The 20,805-nt window shown below is 39.4% G+C and overlaps 1 long non-coding RNA gene across 1 annotated transcript; it reads left to right on the forward strand.

Annotated features, from left to right (window-relative positions):
• Positions 1-773: 773 nt before the first annotated feature.
• Positions 774-6,112, forward strand: LOC119330834. The gene is made up of 3 exons (XR_005160289.1): positions 774-1,231; positions 1,598-1,794; positions 5,965-6,112. It is a non-coding gene; the product is annotated as an uncharacterized LOC119330834 (long non-coding RNA).
• Positions 6,113-20,805: the final 14,693 nt, after the last annotated feature.

Consider the following 20,805-nt stretch of genomic DNA (forward strand, 5'->3'; position numbering starts at 1 on the left):
CTACCACCAAAGGAGAACTGAGTATCGGGTATGGGCACTCCCCTTGGCAACTGCCAAGCTTGGGGGAGTGCCCCGGTATTGTATCACCATCACACTTCTATCTTTACTGTTTTACTTAGTTCGATCCTTTTGGTTATATCTTGATTTAGTAGAATAAAGTTTTAGTATGATCTAGTTTTGAGTTTTGCTTTATGATCCTTATCTATGTAATCAAGTTGTGAGGGCTTGGTTATCTTGCTACGATATTGAGGGAATAAAAAAGGGGAAGAGAATAAAAAGAAATAAATATATCATATCGATCTTACGGAAAGTAATGACTTCACATATAAAGAGTGTGATGAATAAAAGTTGCTGAGAGTTGACTAACATACATTACTGGAAACAGGGAATTTGCCATCAGCCAGCTCTTTGCCATCTGCCAGCTGATGACAAAGAACGTCTTTGCCATCTGCTTATAAAAAACAGATGGCAAAGAACTGACAGACGGTAAAGAACATGATTGCCATCAGCCAATTATTTGCCATCTGCTAGTGGATGGTAAATATGAGGTTGGCAAATCCTGTGGCCGTCAATAGTGTAACGGCGTACCAGCCCCACCTCTTTGCCATCTGCCAGCAGACGGCAAAGATTCTTTGCCATCTGCTGGCAGATGACAAAGAGATGGGACTATCTCTCTCCTTGCTAAAAAAAGCAAAGAGTGAAAAATTAAAGAAAAGAAAACCCCCAGCCTCCCTAAAAAAAACCCAGCCACCCCGAATCAGTCTCAGCCCACTCCCGTGCGTGCTGGATAGGGTTCCACGCCACCCTCACCGGTCGCCGCCGCCCTCACCGGTCGCCGCCGCCGCCCTCACCGGTCGCCGCCGCCGTCGGTTTCCCCTACATGGCCGGAGGATAGGCCATCCCGCCGGTCCATTCCCGCCCCACCGCGAGGGAGGAGACCGACCAGTTGCGCCTCCCCGCCGGTCGCCGCCCGCCACCCCAAGGATCAAGGCCGGCCGCGCCGGTCCCCGTCGGTCGCTGCTCTAGATCTAGGCCGCCCACCGCGCCGCCCCCGTCAGCCCGATCTATTTCCCACCGGATCCCATCTTCGCCGCTGTCCGACGTGCCTTCTTCAAGGAGCTGTGACCCCATGTCTCAGAGGAGCTAGCCCCGACGCCATTGATGCCCGAGCGACGCTCCCAATCTAGGAGCGGCACCAGGACGACCACGCCCCCGAAGCCTAAACTGCAAGGTGAGCTCGTCCCCCTTCTTCCCTATGGATCAGTGTCCTGGCTCATGTTCTCTGTTCTGTACATGTGTGCAGTTTATTTTCAGAGTACTTGTTGTGTGCAAAATCCTACCCTGGCGCATGTTGTTGGTTGTTTAATTCTGGAATCACAAGTTAATGCATTTTGCTATGTGGGTACCCAGCCATCCAGTATGTGAGTGATTTCTTGGCAGCAGATTTATGATTTCTATGGATGCATTGTACTAATTGAATTTACAAATAAGTGTGTTCATTACGATCAGGGTTATCTTCCCATCTGTGTGGCTGTAAACTGTTCTGCTGCGGCTTCAATCATGAATTGTGAATCCCTTCCCCAACGTGATTTTCCAGGTCGTCTGCATTCCTAATGGCTCTTCTATCCGTGCATCAACACCAATATTGGATACAAGCTTTCCAATCGCCACCACATCTTGGTCTGGAAGGACAGAAGCGGCATGAGATTTCTTAGATTTTGATGGATACATGCACAATGAGGATGATGCCAAATTTGGGCAACTACATTGCCGTCTCACCCCTCTCACCCTCAGGTTTGTCTTCTGCCTTTTTCTGTTCTATTCTAATGGTACTTGATGCTCCCTGGATGGAATTAGTACATGAATGTTGTTTGAAGTGTGAGCTTGGATTCAGGTCGATTGGCTGAGTAAGTGGACTAAAATTAAGCAAACATATTATATCTTCCAGTTTCGGTGAGATCATGCACACATCAGCATATATACTCTCAAGCTAAGCCATTTTTTTACTTCCTGTGACTACACTAATATCAGAGAATCAGTTCATACAGTGTTGAGTAAAAAGAATGTGTGTATCAGCCTGCTAATGTGGCCTCTCGGAATGCGGTGTATACGTTTCTCTAAATAGAGTCATGCTGGTCATATTGCAATTTATAGCTTGGGCTATTACAACTGTACCGCGAGGAAAAGATTGATCAATTTATCCTCCAGTAGATATATTAATATTGCAGTTAATAATCCTCAACTCATTGCAACATAGAGTGTATGAACATGCAAGCTTCAAAACAGCATATAATTGATCTATTGATTCATTAGCAGAATATTGTCTAGGTAGTTTCATGTGATTTCTACCTCTAAAAATGTTCTATACGATTTCTCAGCCTGAAAATTACTAAGGAGTCTCCATGTGACCGGGATAGATAGTATGAGCTTCCGAGAAATGAGAACAAACTAAAATTCAGTCTGACCATTCTATATTATTTTTGGGATATATATTTAGAAAGGGTGATCTTTTTGAGGGAAAACAGAGGGTGATCTTGATTGATTCCCCTAACTAGGTCCCTGTTTTACTGAATTAACATGATTGGGCCTTTATGCAGTACTTGGGGATCACTTACAGGGTCGTATTAGATTTTTTTGAAGATACCAACAAATAAATATATGGTCCCCTTGATTGAGTTTTTTATGTAGGAATTATGGCGGACATAAATCCATAAAAATACCATAAGGATTTCTTGATCAACAAAATACTTCCAAAGATTACTTATACTGAGCAACATTTTAGAGGGCAATTTCCATCGACTCAAATCTCTATGAAAAAACAATTTTTTCACCAGGCAATCGTAAAAGTTCAATGCAAATTAAATTATGTGTTTTTAATAAAAGTCCAATATGAGATCTTATGTTTTCCATATTTCATTACAAACCTGTGAATTCAAGAGGCATGTCGTTGCACAAAATCTGTAAATTATTACATCATCAAGATAATGCTCTGTTCATGCTACGAATATTAATCATCTCTGTTTATGTTGAATACAATCTTTGCTAAGAGTAACTTGCCAATTACACTTTAAGGAAAATCATTCCTCTATGTCAGTATTAGAAAATTCATGTGTTTAATTATATCATCCGAATTGTCCATTGCATGTTCCTAATGTAGACATTAAAGGTGAAAAGTTCTGTGTGTACAACACTTTTCTGTCGGATCCCTATACGGAATTGATCCTGTGGTGTGCTCTGATTTGGATCTGAGTATGAATGGTTCAATGGTGCCGGTGTACGCCCATCGGACGCAGAACATCGTACACATATCAATGCTCAATACTGATAGTACCATAACTGTCGCATATCTGCCAACGTCTAGATGCATCCTTTCTCCTCAATTTTTGTGCACATAATCGTAGTTTGAGGTGCATTTCGTTCTTAAAAAATGTTGTAGTGTGAGCAAGCTTCAGAAGCATAGATGTTCACAAAAGATAAAAAATACTTGGTGGTGACGATCATCTATGAAACAGCACTAGAGGCTATGGCAAAGACATACGCCCTATCTTATCCCCGCAATGTCTATAAGCTTCATATGATTAAAAATGTTATATTATATTTGGTCAACATGTTGTGAGAAATTCATATCTAACGTACTAAATTGTTTAAAGAAAACATGGGTGTTTGTTAGATATGAAAATGAAAATTGACGGGTGCTCATTATAGTTAGTTGTTTACAGTTTAATTAAGATGGCACTGGTACAGTGAACATCACAGGTCAGTATTAATTGCCATGGTATTTGTATGACACACTCACACTAACATCCAGAATACATAAAGTAAATACAATTTAGTTATTACAAGTTTGCACATGTAGTGAATATTACAACATTCGTCGGCACTTATTTTTCTTCCAAAGTGCTAGCCTGTGCAGGTGCACGGGTTGACGACTAGTATTTACTAATTGGAGGCACTAATCGAGACACCACGTTAATCCTAGAGAACATAACAAAATCATCCATCCGATCTGAGAGTTGCACCTCTGGAGCCGTCAGATGAAATCCCTCATAGAGTCCTCAAGAACTATCCCACATAAGGAGTTCTTTCCGAGCCTACAAAAAAACATGTTCGTCTCTCCCTGTAAAAAGTATCTCCGTCTGACATCTTTCCCACCTCTTCTACCCAGCCCCGATCTCCCTCCTCCGCCAGGAAAACAGCAAGCAACACCAGCCCTTCGTCAACTCTAATAGTACTGCTGTACGTACTGAAGTTCATTTGTTTCACTTCTTTTTTATAGCCATGAAACAGCCTTGGTACGTTACTCATTTTAGATTCTTAGATATCTCTGCACATGCTTCCATGTGGTAGCCATTGCTGTTTCGTTTCATAAAAGTTACCATATTCGAGCATTCTTATATGCATATTTGTTTCCTAAATCTGTCAACACGAGTGTCTCCCTAAGGTCCTAAAACATTTATGGTGAATTATTTATTACAACAAAATCATTCTGCGAAAAAAGCCCATGTAGAAAATTACCCGATATTCTCTCTTTTATACTAAAATCTAACATATAGTAAATTGAGAAAAATAGCATGTGCCATCCGCAGCTCCTTACTGTTCTTTGCATATCGTATATTTATAATACATGGAGCTTTACCAATGTGTACTGTATTTGAAACAAATACGTGGATTATGGCATCAAGGGTGAAAACAAATATGAAATATGTAGTTGTATATGATCTCCAAATTTTGTTTCTCCTAGGTATTTTAAGGATACACCGTGTCCGTGCTTTTTAGCAAATATGTAGTTGTATATGATCTCCAAATTTTGTTTCTCCTAGGTATTTTAAGGATACACAAATGTAGTTGTATATAATCTCCAAATATCTATTTCCTCAACAGGCTTCTATAGTCCCCTTAATTTCATTTGCACAGTTGTTTTGATAAATTAGGTCTAGATTCATTGTGCCACTTCATATTTCAGAATACATGTGTGGGAACAAAGCATATAACTAATATTTTTTCATGTTGTAATTATAAGAGGCTGATTTCATCTATTCATCGTTTCATCCATGTTGCATGAAAATGCCAATTGTATTTAAAGAAGAAAGAAACACTCATTGTTTGAGTTCAGTCCAATATATTGTAGCAGCAAATATTCTTATCCCTGAAAAAATATCTCAATTTTGAATTAGTATGAATTTGCTGTGGCCCATCCTAGAGATAATTAGACCGCTCCTGAAATTAAGACTACACATTGCTAATGTCGCAAGTGTTTAAAATGGCCACTCTGACTACATTTTCAGCTAAGGGTTACTCATTTAACTAATACGTACTACACTTTGGAGTACCTTTCACGCCAAATAAGAGTACTATATGCAGCAGTTTTAAGAAAACTTCTCTTTCCCTGAAGTTTCTCTTCCAATTTTGTTTTCTTATAATCCAGAAAAATCATGTCTTAGGTGCAACAACAGATCGATTTGGTGTGCAAGAGGCTGAATTTACTTGATTTTTTTCTTTACCTCTCTGACATGATTAATTTTCATACCCATAGGATTATGTACTTTACAACACTATGGCTGCCTATTATCAGCATTTTTTAGGATGGTAGGACCAAGTATTGGATGATATTTCACAACTTAAATCATTTTTATCTTTTCTAAAAATAAAGTTTATTGAATTTAATACTTTAGTTCACTAAGCTTTGTAAGCTATAGTTTTTTTCTAGGCTGTTTCATATATAAACTATAGTTTCATATATTTCTGTTTGCTATATGTTTGTTTTTTCCACGAACATGCTACCGGACGTTAGAAATCAAGTGCTCCAAGGTGGCTCAAAAATGACATAATAACCATACTTAGCTCCAAAATGACCTATTTTACAGATATAAGTTGCATCATAATAATCTTCACATTTTAGTTGCACCATAATAATCTTCTTCTTCTAGTCTTCTTCTTTTAACTTTCTTCTTTCCCATTTTGTAGATTTGCTTCAGATCACGGAAGCTTCGGTTGATGGAGTGCTTGTCTTTAGTTTTTGTTTTGACTTTGTGAAACTTGCTACCTATGATGAAACTGTGTAATATTGATGAAACTATGTATATGTATGGATGAAACTTGCTACTATTGGTAACATGTGTTGGATATGTGTTCGATATATATGTGTTCATGACTATTGGTAATATGTGTTGAATATGCTATATTGGTCATATAAATATATTTGTGTTTGATTTTCTGTGAAAATGAATTGATATAAGAAAAAACAAAATTAAATGGGGCAATATAGGCACTTTGCCATCAGCTGGCAGATGGCAAAGAGGCCACGTATCATCTACATGTAAAATTTAGGCTGGCCTATTTGGGCCCTTTGCCATCTGCCTTTGCCAGCAGATGGCAACTTTGCCATCTACAGGTAGACGGCAAAGCATGCAGCCTTTGCCATCTGCTAGCAGACGACAAAGAACCTGCAGCCTTTGCCATCTGCCGGCAGACGACAAAGTATGCCATTAGCCTTCTAACGGGGCTAACCCCGTTAAGAGGCTTTGCCATCTGCCAGCTGATGGCAAAGGTACAGGCTCTTTGCCATCCGCCAGCAGACGGCAAAGAAGCGTTTGCCGGCAGGGTTTCAGATAAACCGTTTGCCATCTGCTGGCAGATGGCAAAGCCTTTGCCATCCGCCGACCATGCCTTTGCCATCTGCCATGACAAATGGCAAAGTGCCAGATTCCAGTAGTGATAGTTTTGGTAATCGTTGCAATTAATAGGAAGTAATAAAGAAAGATAGGTTTTCATATATAAATATACTATCTTGGACATCTTTTATGATTGTGAGCACTCATTAAAATATGACATGCTAAAAGTTGATGTTGGACAATGAAGACAACGTAATCGGTTATGTTTTTTTATATCCGAAATAAATTATATTGTCATGGATCATCCAACATGTTGAGCTTGCCTTTTCCCAAATGTTAGCCAAATTCTTTGCACCAAGTAGAGATACTAATTGTGCTTCCAAATATCCTTAAACCCAGTTTTGCCATGAGAGTACACCATATCCACCTATGGATTGAGTAAGATCCTTCAAGTAAGTTGTCATTGTTGCAAGCAAAAAAAATTGCTCTCTAAATATGTATGATCTATTGGTGTGGAGAAAATAAGCTTTATACGAGCTTGTGATATGGAAGAAATAAAAGCGACAGACAACATAATAAAGGCCCCTATCACAAGTGGCAATATAAAGTGATGTTCTTTTGCATTAAGATTTTGTGCATCCAACCATAAAAAAACATGACAACCGCCGTTCCCTTTGCGAAGGGCCTATCTTTTATTTTTGTCTTATACTTTATACAAGAGTCATGGTGATCTTCACCTTTCCTTTTTACATTTTATCCTTTGGCAGGAACTATGTGTTGGAAAGATCCTGATATATATAGCTAATTGGATGTGGGTTTTCATAAAGCATTATTGTTGACATTACCCTTGAGGTAAAAGGTTGGGAGGCAAAACCATAAGCCCCTATCTTTCTCTGTGTCCGATTAAAACTTCATACCCATTAGTATTGCGTGAGTGTTAGCAATTGTGAAAGACTAAATGATAGTTGAGTATGTGGACTTGCTGAAAAGCTCTTATATTGACTCTTTCTGATGTTATGATAAATTTCCATTGCTTCAATGACTAAGATGATAGTTTGTTAGTTTTCAATGAAGTTTCTAATTCATACTCGACATTGTGAATAGATTGTTACTTTAGCATAAGTATATATATATATATATATATATATATATATATATATATATATATATATATATATATATATATATATATATATATGTTGGTGTGCTAAGAATGATCACGATGTCCTCATGTCTGTATTTTATTTTATCGACACCTCTATCTCTAAACATGTGGACATATTTTTCGATATCGGCGTCCGCTTGAGGACAAGCGAGGTCTAAGCTTGGGGGAGTTGATACGTCCATTTTGCATCATGCTTTTATATTGATATTTATTGCATTATGGGCTGTTATTACACATTATGTCACAATACTTATGCCTTTTCTCTCTTGTTTTACAAGGTTTACATGAAGAGGGAGAATGCCAACAGTTGGAATTCTGGGCTGGAAAAGGAGAAAATATTAGAGACCTATTCTGCATAACTCCAAAAGTCCCGAAACTCCAGGGAAGTCAGTTTTGGAATATATTAAAAATATTGGGCGAAGAAAGCACCAAAGGGGAGCCAGCCACCGTCCACGAGGGTGGGGTGCGCGCCCTACCCCCTGGGCACGCCCCCTGCCTCGTGGGCCACCCGGTAGGCCTCCGTTGACCATCTTATGGTATATGGTGTCTTTTGCCCTGGAAAAAAAAGAAGGAAGCTTTCAGGACAAAGCGCCGCCGTCTCGAGGCAGAACCTTGGCGGAACCAATCTAGGGCTCCGGTGGAGCTGTTCTGCAGGGGAAACATCCCTCCGGGAGGGGGAAATCGTCACCATCGTTATCACGAATGATCCTCTTATCGGGAGGAGGTCAATCTCCATCAATATCTTCACCAGCGCCATCTCCTCTCAAACCCTAGTTCATCTCTTGTATCTGATCTTTGTCTCAAAACCTCAGATTGGTACTGCTACCTCTTGAGCATGCGTTGGTTATCCCTTGAAGAGGAAAGGGTGATGCAGCACAGTAGCGTAAGTATTTCCCTCAGTTTTTGAGAATCAAGGTATCAATCCAGTAGGAGATAACACACAAGTCACCTATTACCTGCACAAACAAACAAGAACCTCGCAACCAACGCGATAAAGGGGTTGTCAATCCCTTCACGGTCACTTACGAAAGTGAGATCTGATACAGATAATAAGATAAATATTTTTGGTATTTTTATGATATAGATTGGAAAATAAACAGTAATAGAAATAGAAAATTGCTATGGAAATAATATGATGGAAGGTAGACCCGGGGGCCATAGGTTTCACTAGTGGCTTCTCTCAAGATAGAAAATTCTACGGTGGGTGAACAAATTACTGTCGAGCAATTGATAGAAAAGCGAATACTTATGAGAATATCTAGGCATGAAAATGTATATAGGCATCACATCCGCGACAAGTAGACCGAAACGATTCTGCATCTACTACTATTACTCCACACATCGACCGCTATCCAGCATGCATCTAGAGTATTAAGTTCATAAGAACAGAGTAACGCATTAGGCAAGATGACATGATGTAGAGGGATAAACTCAAGCAATATGATATAAACCCCATCTTTTTATCCTCAATGGCAACAATACAATATGTGCCTTGCTGGCCCTGTTGTCACTGGGAAAGGACACCGCAAGATTGAACCCAAAGCTAAGCACTTCTCCCATTGCAAGAACGATTAATCTAGTAGGCGAAACCAAACTAATAATTCAAAGAGGCTTGCAAAGATATTTAAATCATGCATAAAAGATTTCAGAGAAGAATCAAATATTGTTCATAGATAATCTTGATCATAAACCCACAATTCATCGGATATTGACAAACACATCGCAAAAAGAATTACATCGAATAGATCTCCAAGAGAATCGAGGAGAACTTTGTATTGAGATCCAAAGAGAGAAGAGAAGCCATCTAGCTAATAACTATGGACCCGAAGGTTTGTGATAAACTACTGACACATCATCGGACAGGCTATGATGTTGATGTAGAAGCCCTCCGTGATTGATTCCCCCTCCGGCAGAGCGCCGAAAAAGGCCTCAAGATGGGATCTCACGGGTACAGAAGGTTGCAGCGGTGGAAATAGGGTTTCGTGGTGTTCCTGTATGTTTTCGGGGTATATGGGTATATATAGGAGAAAGAAGTACGTCGGTGGAGCTGCGAGGGGCCCACAAGGGTGGGGGGCGCGCCTCCCTGCCTCGTGGCCTCCTCGCTTCTTTCTTGACGTCCACTCCAAGTCTCCTGGATCACGTTTTTTCCAATAATAACTCCCCCGAAGGTTTCATTCCGTTTGGATTCCGCTTGATATTCCTTTTTCGCGAAACACTGAAATAGGCAAAAAACAAAAATTTGCACCGGGCCTTTGGTTAGTAGATTTGTTCTGAAAATAATATTAGAAGGTAAATTAAAGCCCATTAAACATCCAAAACAGATAATATAATAGCATGGAACAATAAAAAATTATAGATACATTGGAGATGTATCAAGCATCCCCAAGCTTAATTCCTACTCGTCCTCGAGTTGGTAAATGAGAAAAACAGGATTTTTGATGTGGAATGCTACCTAGCATAATTCACAATGTAATTTTCTTTATTGTGGCATGAATGTTCAGATCTGAAAGATTCAAGACAAAAGTTTAATATTGACATAAAAATAATAATACTTCAAGCATACTAACAAAGCAATCATGTCTTCTCAAAATAACATGGCCAAAGAAAGTTATCCCTACAAAATCATATAGTCTGGCTATGCTCTATCTTCACCACACAAAGTATTTGAATCATGCACAACCCCGACGACAAGCCAAGCAATTGTTTCATACTTTTGGTGTTCTCAAACTTTTTCAGTCTTCACGCAATATATGAGCGTGAGCCATGGACATAGCACTGTAGGTGGAATAGAATGGTGGTTGTGGAAAAGACAAAAGGAGAAGATAGTCTCACATCAACTAGGCGTATCAACGGGCTATGGAGATGCCCATCAATGGATATCAATTTGAGTGAGTAGGGATTACCATGCAACAGATGCACTAGAGCTATAAGTGTATGCAAGCTCAAAAAGAAACTAAGTGGGTGTGCATCCAACTTGCTTGCTCATGAAGACCTAGGGCATTTTGAGGAAGCCCACCATTGGAATATACAAGCCAAGTTCTATAATGTAAAATTCCCACTAGTATATGAAAGTGACAACATAGGAGACTCTCTATCATGAAGATCATGGTGCTACTTTGAAGCACAAGTGTGGTAAAAGGATAATGGCATTGCCCCTTCTCTCTTTTTCTCTCACATTTTTTGGGCCTTCTCTTTTTTATGGCCTTTCTCTTTTTTTCGTCCGGAGTCTCATCCCGACTTGTGGGGGAATCATAGTCTCCATCATCCTTTCCTCACTTGGGACAATGCTCTAATAATGATGATCATCACACTTTTATTTACTTACAACTCAAAAATTACAACTCGTTACTAGAACAAAATATGACTCTATGTGAATGCCTCCCGCAGTGTACCGGGATGTGCAATGAATCAAGAGTGACATGTATGAAAGAATTATGAACGTGGCTTTGATACGTCCATTTTGCATCATGCTTTTATATCGATATTTGATACATCTCCAACGTATCTATACTTTTTTATTGCTCCATGCTATTATATTATCTATTTTGGATGTTAATGGGCTTTATTTTACACTTTTATATCATTTTTGGGACTAACCTATTAACCGGAGGCCATCCCAAATTGCTGTTTTTTGCCTATTTCAGTGTGTCACAGAAAAGGAATATCAAACAAAGTCCAAACGGAATGAAACCTTCAGGAATGTGATTTTCTCAACAAACGTGATCCGGGAGACTTGGAGTGGGCGTCAAAAAACAATTGAGGAGGCCACAAGGCAGGGGGTGCACCTACCCCCTGGGCGCGCCCTCCACCCTCGTAGGCCCCTCGTTGCTCCACCGACCTACTTCTTCCTCCTATATATGTCCACGTACCCCGCAAACATCCAGGAGCACCACGAAAACCTAATTCCACTGCCGCAACCTTCTGTACCCGAGAGATCCCATCTTGGGGCCTTTTCCGGAGCTCCGCCGGAGGGGGCATTGATCACGGAGGGCCTCTACATCAACTCCATGGCCTCTCCGGTGATGTGTGAGTAGTTTACTTCAGACCTTCGGGTTCATAGTTATTAGCTAGATGGCTTCTTCTCTCTCTTTGGATTTCAATAGAAAGTTCTCCTCGATCTTTTTGGGGATCTATTCAATGTAATCTTCTTTTGCGGTGTGTTTGTCGAGGTCCGATGAATTGTGGGTTTATGATCAAGTATATCTATGAACAATAGTTGAATCTCCTTTGAATTCTTTTATGTATGATTGGCTTATCTTTGCAAGTCTCTTCGAATTATCAGTTTGGTTTGGCCTACTAGATTGATATTTCTTGCAATGGGAGAAGTGCTTAGCTTTGGGTTCAATCTTGCGGTGTCCTTTCCCAGTGACAGCAGGGGCAACAAGACACGTATTGTATTGTTGCCATCGAGGATAAAAAGATGGGGTTTATATCATATTGCATGAGTTTATCCCTCTACATCATGTCATCTTACTTAAAGCATTACTCTGTTCTTATGAACTTAAACTCTAGATGCATGCTGGATAGCGGTCGATGTGTGGAGTAATAGTAGTAGATGCAGAATTGTTTCGGTCTACTTGTCGCTGACATGATGCCTATATACATGATCATACCTAGATATTCTCATAACTATGCTCAATTCTATCAATTGCTCGACAGTAATTCATTTACCCACCGTAATACTTATGCTCTTGAGAGAAGCCACTAGTGAAACCTATGGCCCCCGGGTCTATCTTCCATCATATTAATCTTCCAACACTTAGTTATTTCTATTGCCGTTTATTTTACTTTGCATCTTTATTTCTCTTTATCATAAAAATACCAAAAATATTATCTTATCATATCTATCAGATCTCACTCTCGTAAGTGACCATGAAGGGATTGACAACCCCTTTATCACGTTGGTTGCGAGGTTCTCATTTTTTGTGTAGGTGTGTGGGACTCGAGCGTGATCTCCTACTGGATTGATACCTTGGTTCTCAAAAACCGAGGGAAATACTTATGCTACTTTACTGCATCACCCTTTCCTCTTCAAGGGAAAACCAACGCAGTGCTCAAGAGTTTATAAACCATAGAGAATTTGGAATACAGTAGGTTTAACACCAATATAAATCAAGAATGAGTTCATTACAGTACCTTTAAGTGGTATTTTGTTTTCTTTCGCTAACGGAGCTCACGAGATTTTCTATTTTGAGTTTTGTGTTGTGAAGTTTTCAAGTTTTGGGTAAAGATTTGATGGATTATGGAATAAGGAGTGGCAAGAGCCTAAGCTTGGGAATGCCCATTGCACCCCAAGGTAATCTAAGGACACCAAAAAGCCAAAGCTTGGGGATGCCCCGGAAGGCATCCCCTCTTTCGCCTTCGTCTATCAGTAACTTTACTTGGAGCTATATTTTTATTCACCACATGATATGTGTTTTGCTTGGAGCGTCTTGTATGATTTGAGTCTTTGCTTTTTAGTTTACCACACTCATCCTTTCTGTACACACCTTTTGAGAGAGACTCACATGATTTGAAATTTATTAGAATACTCTATGTGCTTCACTTATACCTTTTGAGCTATATAGTTTTTGCTCTAGTGCTTCACTTATATCTTTTAGAGCACGATGGTGGTTTTATTTTATAGAAATAATTGATCTCTCATGCTTCACTTATATTATTTTGAGAGTCCTTTAGAACAACATGGAAATTTTCTTTTAGGAATAATATAAAAACTTTCATAGAAGTGCATCGAATACTATGAGAAGTTTGATACTTGATAATTGTTTTGAGATATGGAGATGGTGATATTAGAGTCATGCTAGTTGAGTAGTTGTGAATTTGAGAAATACTTGTGTTGAAGTTTGTGATTCCCGTAGCATGCACGTATGGTGAACCGTTATGTGATGAAGTTGGAGCATGATTTATTTATTGATTGTCTTCCTTATGAGTGGCGGTCGGGGACGGGTGATGGTCTTTTCCTACCAATCTATCCCCCTAGGAGCATGCGCGTAATACTTTGCTTCGATAACTAATAGATTTTTGCAATAAGTAAGTGAGTTCTTTATGACTAATGTTGAGTCCATGGATTATACACACTCTCACCCTTCCACCATTGCTAGCCTCTCTAGTATCGCGCAACTTTCGCCGGTATCATACACTCACCATATACCTTCCTCAAAACAGCCACTATACCTACCTACCATGGCATTTCCATAACCATTCCGAGATATATTGCCATGCAACTTTCCACCGTTCCGTTATTATGACACGCTTCATCATTGTCATATTGCTTGCATGATCATGTAGTTGACATCGTATTTGTGGCAAAGCCACCGTTCATAATTCTTCATACATGTCACTCATGCATCATTGCACATCCCGGTACACCACCGGAGGCATTCACATAGAGTCATATTTTTGTTCTAAGTATTGAGTTGTAAGTAAATAAAGTGTGATGGTCATCATTATTAGAGCATTGTCCCAAGTGAGGAAAGGATGATGGAGACTATGATTCCCCCACAAGTCGGGATGAGACTCTGGACGAAAAATTATAAAAAGGAAGAAAAAGAGGCCAAAAAAAAAGAAAAGAAGGCCCAAATAAAAAAATGAGAGAAAAAGAGAGAAGGGACAATGCTACTATCCTTTTCCACACTTGTGCTTCAAAGTAGCACCATGATCTTCATGATAGAGAGTCTCCTATGATATCACTTTCATATACTAGTGGGAATTTTTCATTATAGAACTTGGCTTGTATATTCCAATGATGGGATTCCTCAAAATGCTCTAGGTCTTCATGAGCAAGCGAGTTGGATGCACACCCACTTAGTTGCTTTTGTTGAGCTTCCATATACTTATAGCTCTAGTGCATCAGCTGCATGGCAATCCCTACTCACTCACATCGATATCTATTGATGGGCATCTCCATAGCCCGTTGATACGCCTAGTTGATGTGAGACTATCTTCTCCTTTTTGTCTTCTCCACAACCACCATTCTATTCCACATATAGTGCTATGTCCATGGCTCACCCTCATATATTGCGTGAAGATTGAAAAAGTTTGAGAAAATCAAAAGTATGAAACAATTGCTTGGCTTGTCATCGGGGTTGTGCATGATTTAAATATTTTGTGTGGTGAAGATAGAGCATAGCCAGACTATATGATTTTGTAGGGATAACTTTCTTTGGCCATGTTATTTTGAGAAGACATAATTGCTTAGTTAGTCTGCCTGAAGTATTATTAGTTTTATGTCAATATTAAACTTTTATCTTGAATCTTTTGGATATGAACATCCATGCCACAATAAAGAAAAATTACATTGAGAAATATGTTAGAAAGCATTCCACATCAAAAATTCTTCTTTTATCATTTACCTACTTGAGGACGAGCAGGAATTAAGCTTGGGGATGCTTGATACGTCTCCAACGTATCTATAATTTTTGATTGCTCCATGCTATTATATTATCTATTTTGGATGTTAATGGGCTTTATTTTACACTTCTATATCATTTTTGGGACTAACCTATTAACCGGAGGCCCATCCCAAATTGTTGTTTTTTTTGCCTATTTCAGTGTTTCGCAGAAAAGCAATATCAAACGAAGTCCAAACGGAAAGAAACCTTCAGGAATGTGATTTTATCAACAAACGTGATCCAGGAGACTCGGAGTAGGCGTCAAGAAACAATCGAGGAGGCCACGAGGTAGGGGGTGCGCCTACACACCCTAGGCATGCCCTCCACCCTCGTGGGCCCCTCGTTGCTCCACTGACCTACTTCTTCCTCCTATATAAGTCCACGTACCCCGCAAACATCCAGGAGCACCACGAAAACCTAATTCCACCGCCGCAACCTTATGTACCTGAGAGATCCCATCTTGGGGCCTTTTCCAGAGCTCCGCCGGAGGGGGCATTGATCACGGAGGGCCTCTACATCAACTCCATGGGCTCTCCGGTGATGTGTGAGTAGTTTACTTGAGACCTTTGGGTCCATAGTTATTAGCTAGATGGCTTCTTCTCTCTCTTTGGATCTCAATACAAAGTTCTCCTCGATCTTTTTGGAGATCTATTCGATGTAATCTTCTTTTGCGGTGTGTTTGTCGAGATCCGATGAATTGTGGGTTTATGATCAAGTATATCTATGAACAATATTTGAATCTCCTTTGAATTATTTTATGTATGATTGGCTTATCTTTGCAAGTCTCTTCGAATTATCAGTTCGGTTTGGCCTACTAGATTGATCTTTCTTGCAATGAGAGAAGTGCTTTGCTTTGGGTTCAATCTTGCGGTGTCCTTTCCCTGTGACAGCAGGGCAGCAAGGCATGTATTGTATTGTTGCCATCGAGGATAAAAAGGTGGGGTTTATATCATATTGCATGATTTTATCCCTCTACATCATGTCATCTTACTTAAAGCATTACCCTGTTCTTATGAACTTAATACTCTAGATGCATGCTGGATAGCGGTCGATGTGTGGAGTAATAGTAGTAGATGCAGAATCGTTTCGGTCTACTTGTCACAGACATGATGCCTATATATATATATGATCATACCTAGATATTCTCATAACTATGCTCAATTCTATCAATTGCTCGACAGTAATTCGTTTACCCACCGTAATACTTGTGCTCTTGAGAGAAGCCACTAGTGAAACCTATGCCCCCCGGGTCTATCTTCCATCATGTTAATCTTCCAGCACTTAGTTATTTCTATTACTGTTTATTTTACTTTGCATCTTTATTTCTCTTTATCATAAAAATACCATAAATATTATCTTATCATATCTATTAGATCTCACTCTCGTAAGTGACCGTGAAGGGATTGACAACCCCTTTATCGCGTTGGTTGCGAGGTTCTTATTTGTTCGTGTAGGTGCGTGGGACTCGAGCGTGATCTCCTACTGGATTGATACCTTGGTTCTCAAAAACCGAGGGAAATACTTATGCTACTTTACTGCATCAACCTTTCTTCTTCAAGGGAAAACCAATGTAGTGCTCAAGAGGTAGCAATATTTATTGCATTATGGGCTGTTATTACACATTACGGCACAATACTTTTGCCTATTCTCTCTTATTTTACAAGGTTTACATGAAGAGGGAGAATGCTGTCAGCTGGAATTGTGGGCTGGAAAAGGAGCAAATATTAGAGACCTGTTCTACACAGCTCCAAAAGTCCTGAAACTTCACGGAAGTCATTTTTGGAATTAATAAAAAATACTGAGCGAAGAAAGCACCAGAGGGGGGCCACACCCTGGCCACGAGGGTGGGGGGCGCGCCCTACCCCCCTGGGCGCACCCCCTGCTTCGTGGGCTCCCTGGTGGCCCTCCGATGCCCATCTTTATCTATATAGAGTCTTTCGTCGAGGAAAAAATCATAAGCAAGCTTTCAGGAAGAAACTCCGCCGCCACGAGGTGGAACCTTGGTAGAACCAATCCAGGGCTCCGGCAGAGCTGTTCTGCCGGGGAAACTTCCCTCCGGGAGGGGGAAATCATCACCATCATCATCACCAACGATCCTCTCATCGGGAGGGGGTCAATCTGCATCAACATCTTCACCAGCACCATCTCATCTCAAACCCTAGTTCATCTCTTGTATCCAATATTTGTATCCAAACCTCAGATTGGTACTTATGGGTTGCAAGTAGTGTTGATTACTCCTTGTAGTTGATGCTAGTTGGTTTACTTGGTGGAAGATCATATGTTCAGATCCATTATGCATATTAATACCCCTCAGATTATCAACATGAATATGCTTTGTGAGTAGTTACGTTTGTTCCTGAGGACATGGGAGAAGTCTTGCTATAAGTAGTCATGTGAATTTGGTATTAGTTCGATATTTTGATGAGATGTATGTTGTCATCCCTCTAGTGGTGTCATGTGAACGTAGACTACATGACACTTCACCATTGTTTGGGCCTAGAGGGAGGCATTGGGAAGTAATAAATAGATGATGGGTTGCTAGAGTGACAGAAGCTTAAACGCTAGTTTATGCGTTGCTTCGTAAGGGGCTGATTTCGATCCATATGTTTCATGCTATGGTTAGGTTTACCTTAATACTTCTGTTGTAGTTGCGGATGCTTGCAATGGGGGTTAATCATAAGTGGGATGCTTGTCCAAGTAAGGACAGTACCCAAGCACCGGACCACCCAATTCTAAAATTATCAAAGCACCAAACACGAATCATATGAACGTGATGAAAACTAGCTTGACGATAATTCCCATGTGTCCTCAGGAGCGCTTTCCTTCATATAAGAGTTTGTCCAGGCTTGTACTTTGCTACAAAAAGGATTGGGCCATATTGCTGCACCTTATTTACTTTTATCACTTGCTACTCGTTACAAATTACCTTATCACAAAACTATCCGTTACCGATAATTTCAGTGCTTGCAGAGAATACCTTACTGAAAACTGCTTATCATTTTCTTCTGCTCCTCGTTGGGTTCGACACTCTTACTTATCGAAAAGTATATGATAGATCCCCTACACTTGTGGGTCATCAGGCTTTTCCACAAATACGATGTCAACTACATGATCATGCAAAGCAATATGACAATGATGTAATGTGTCATAATAAATGGAGCGGTGGTAAGTTGCATGGAAATATATCTTGGAATGGCTATGGAAATGCCATAATAGGTAGGTATGGTGGCTGTTTTGAGGAAGGTATAAGGTGGGTTTTTGGTACCAGCGAAAGTTGCGCGGTACTAGAGAGGCTAGCAATGGTGGAAGGGTGAGAGTGCGTATAATCCATGGACTCAACATTAGTCATAAGAACTCACATACTTATTGAAAAAATATATTAGTTATCGAAACCAAGTACTACGCGCATTCTCCTAGGGGGTTATATTGGTAGGAAAAGACCATCACTCGTCCCCGACCGCCACTCATAAGGAAGACAATCAATAAATAAATCATGCTCCGACTTCATCACATAACGGTTCACCATACGTGCATGCTACATGAATCACAAATTTAACACAAGTACTTCTCAAATTCACAACTACTCAACTAGCATGACTCTAATATCATCATCTTTACATGTCAAAACAATCATCAAGTATCAAACTTCTCATAGTATTCAATGCACTTTTTATGATAGTTTTTATTATACCTATCTTGGATGCCTATCATATTAGGACTAATTTTATAGCCAAAGCAAATCACCATGCTGTTTTATGAGACTCTCAAAATAATATAACTGAAGCATGAAAGATAAATAATTTCTATAAAATAAAACCACCACTGTGCTCTAAAAAGATATAAGTGAAGCACTAGAGAAAACTTATCTAGCTCAACAGATATAAGTGAAGCACATAGAGTATTCTAATAAATTCCGATTCATGTGTGTCTCTCCCAAAAGGTGTGTACAGCAAGGATGATTGTGGTAAACTAAAAGGCAAAGACTCAAATCATACAAGACGCTCCAAGCAAAACACATATCATGTGGTGAATAAAAATATAGCCTCAAGTAAAGTTACCGATAGACGAAGACGAAAGAGGGGATGCCTTTCGGTGCATCCCCAAGCTTAGGCTTTTGGTTGTCCTTGAATTTTACCTTGGGGTTCCTTGGGCATCCCAAGCTTAGGCTCTTGCCACTCTTTATTCCAAAATCCATCAAATCTTTACTCAAAACTTGAAAACTTCACAACACAAAACTCAACAGAAAATCTCATGAGCTTCGTTAGTATAAGAAAACAAACCACCACTTCAAGGTACTGTAATTAACTCATTCTTTATTTATATTGGTGTTAAACCTACTGTATTCCAACTTCTCTATGGTTCATAGCCCCCGATACTAGCCATAGATTCATCAAAATAAGCAAACAACACACGAAAAAACAGAATCTGTCAAAAACAGAACAGTCTATAGTAATCTGTAGGTTTCAAATACTTCTGTAACCCCAAAAATTCTGAAATAAATTGGTGGACGTGAATAATTTGCTATTTATTATCTGCAAAAAGAATCTACCTAATTGAACTCTCCAGTAAAAAATGGCAGCAAATCTCGTGAGCGCTAAAGTTTTTGTTTTTTACAGCAAGATCACAAAGACTTCCCCCAAGTCTTCCCAAAGGTTCTACTTGGCACAAACACTAATTAAAGCATAAAATGACATCTAAAAATAAGCTAGATGAATTATTTATTACTAAATAGAAACGAAAAACAAGAAACAAAAATAAAATTCGGTTGCCTCCCAACAAGCGCTATCGTTTAACGCCCCTAGCTAGGCATAAAAACAAGAATAGATCTAGGTATTGTCATCTTTGGTATGCAATCCATAAGTGGCTCTCATAATAGATTCATAAGGTAATTTAATTTTCTTTCTAGGAAAGTGTCCCATACCTTTCCTTAACGGAAATTGGAATCTAATATTCCCTTCTTTCATATCAATAATTGCACAAATCGTTCTAAGGAAAGGTCTACCAAGATTAATAGGACACGTAGGATTGCAATCTATATCAAGAACAATGAAATCTACGGGCACATAATTCCTATTTGCAACAATAAGAACATCACTAATCCTTCCCATAGGTTTGTTAATAGTGGAACCCGCAAGATGCAAATTTAAAGAACAATCATCAAATTCACGAGAACCTAACACATCACACAAAGTTTTTGGAATCGTGGAAACACTAGCACCTAAATCACATAAAGCAAAGCATTCATGATATTAAATCTTAATTTTAATAGTAGGTTCCCACTTATCATATAGTTTTCTAGGAATAGAAACTTCCAATTCAAGCTTTTATTCCTAAGATTGCATTAAAGCATCAATGATATGTTTGGTAAAAGCTTTGTTTTGACTATAAGCATGAGGAGAATTTAACACGGATTGCAACAAGGAAATACAATCTATCAAAGAGCAATTATAATAATTAAATTCCTTGAAACCCAAAATAATGGGTTCATTGATATGTAAAGTTTTGACCTCTTCAATCCCACTTTTACCAACTTTTGCATCAAGATCTAAAAACTCCGAATCTTTGGGACGCCTTTTAACTAAAGTTGACTCATCTCCAGTCCCATCATTATCAAGATTCATATTGCAAAACAAAGATT

The sequence above is a fragment of the Triticum dicoccoides genome, chromosome 7A (genome assembly GCF_002162155.2).
Source record: "Triticum dicoccoides isolate Atlit2015 ecotype Zavitan chromosome 7A, WEW_v2.0, whole genome shotgun sequence".
Classification (NCBI taxonomy): Eukaryota; Viridiplantae; Streptophyta; class Magnoliopsida; order Poales; family Poaceae; genus Triticum; species Triticum dicoccoides.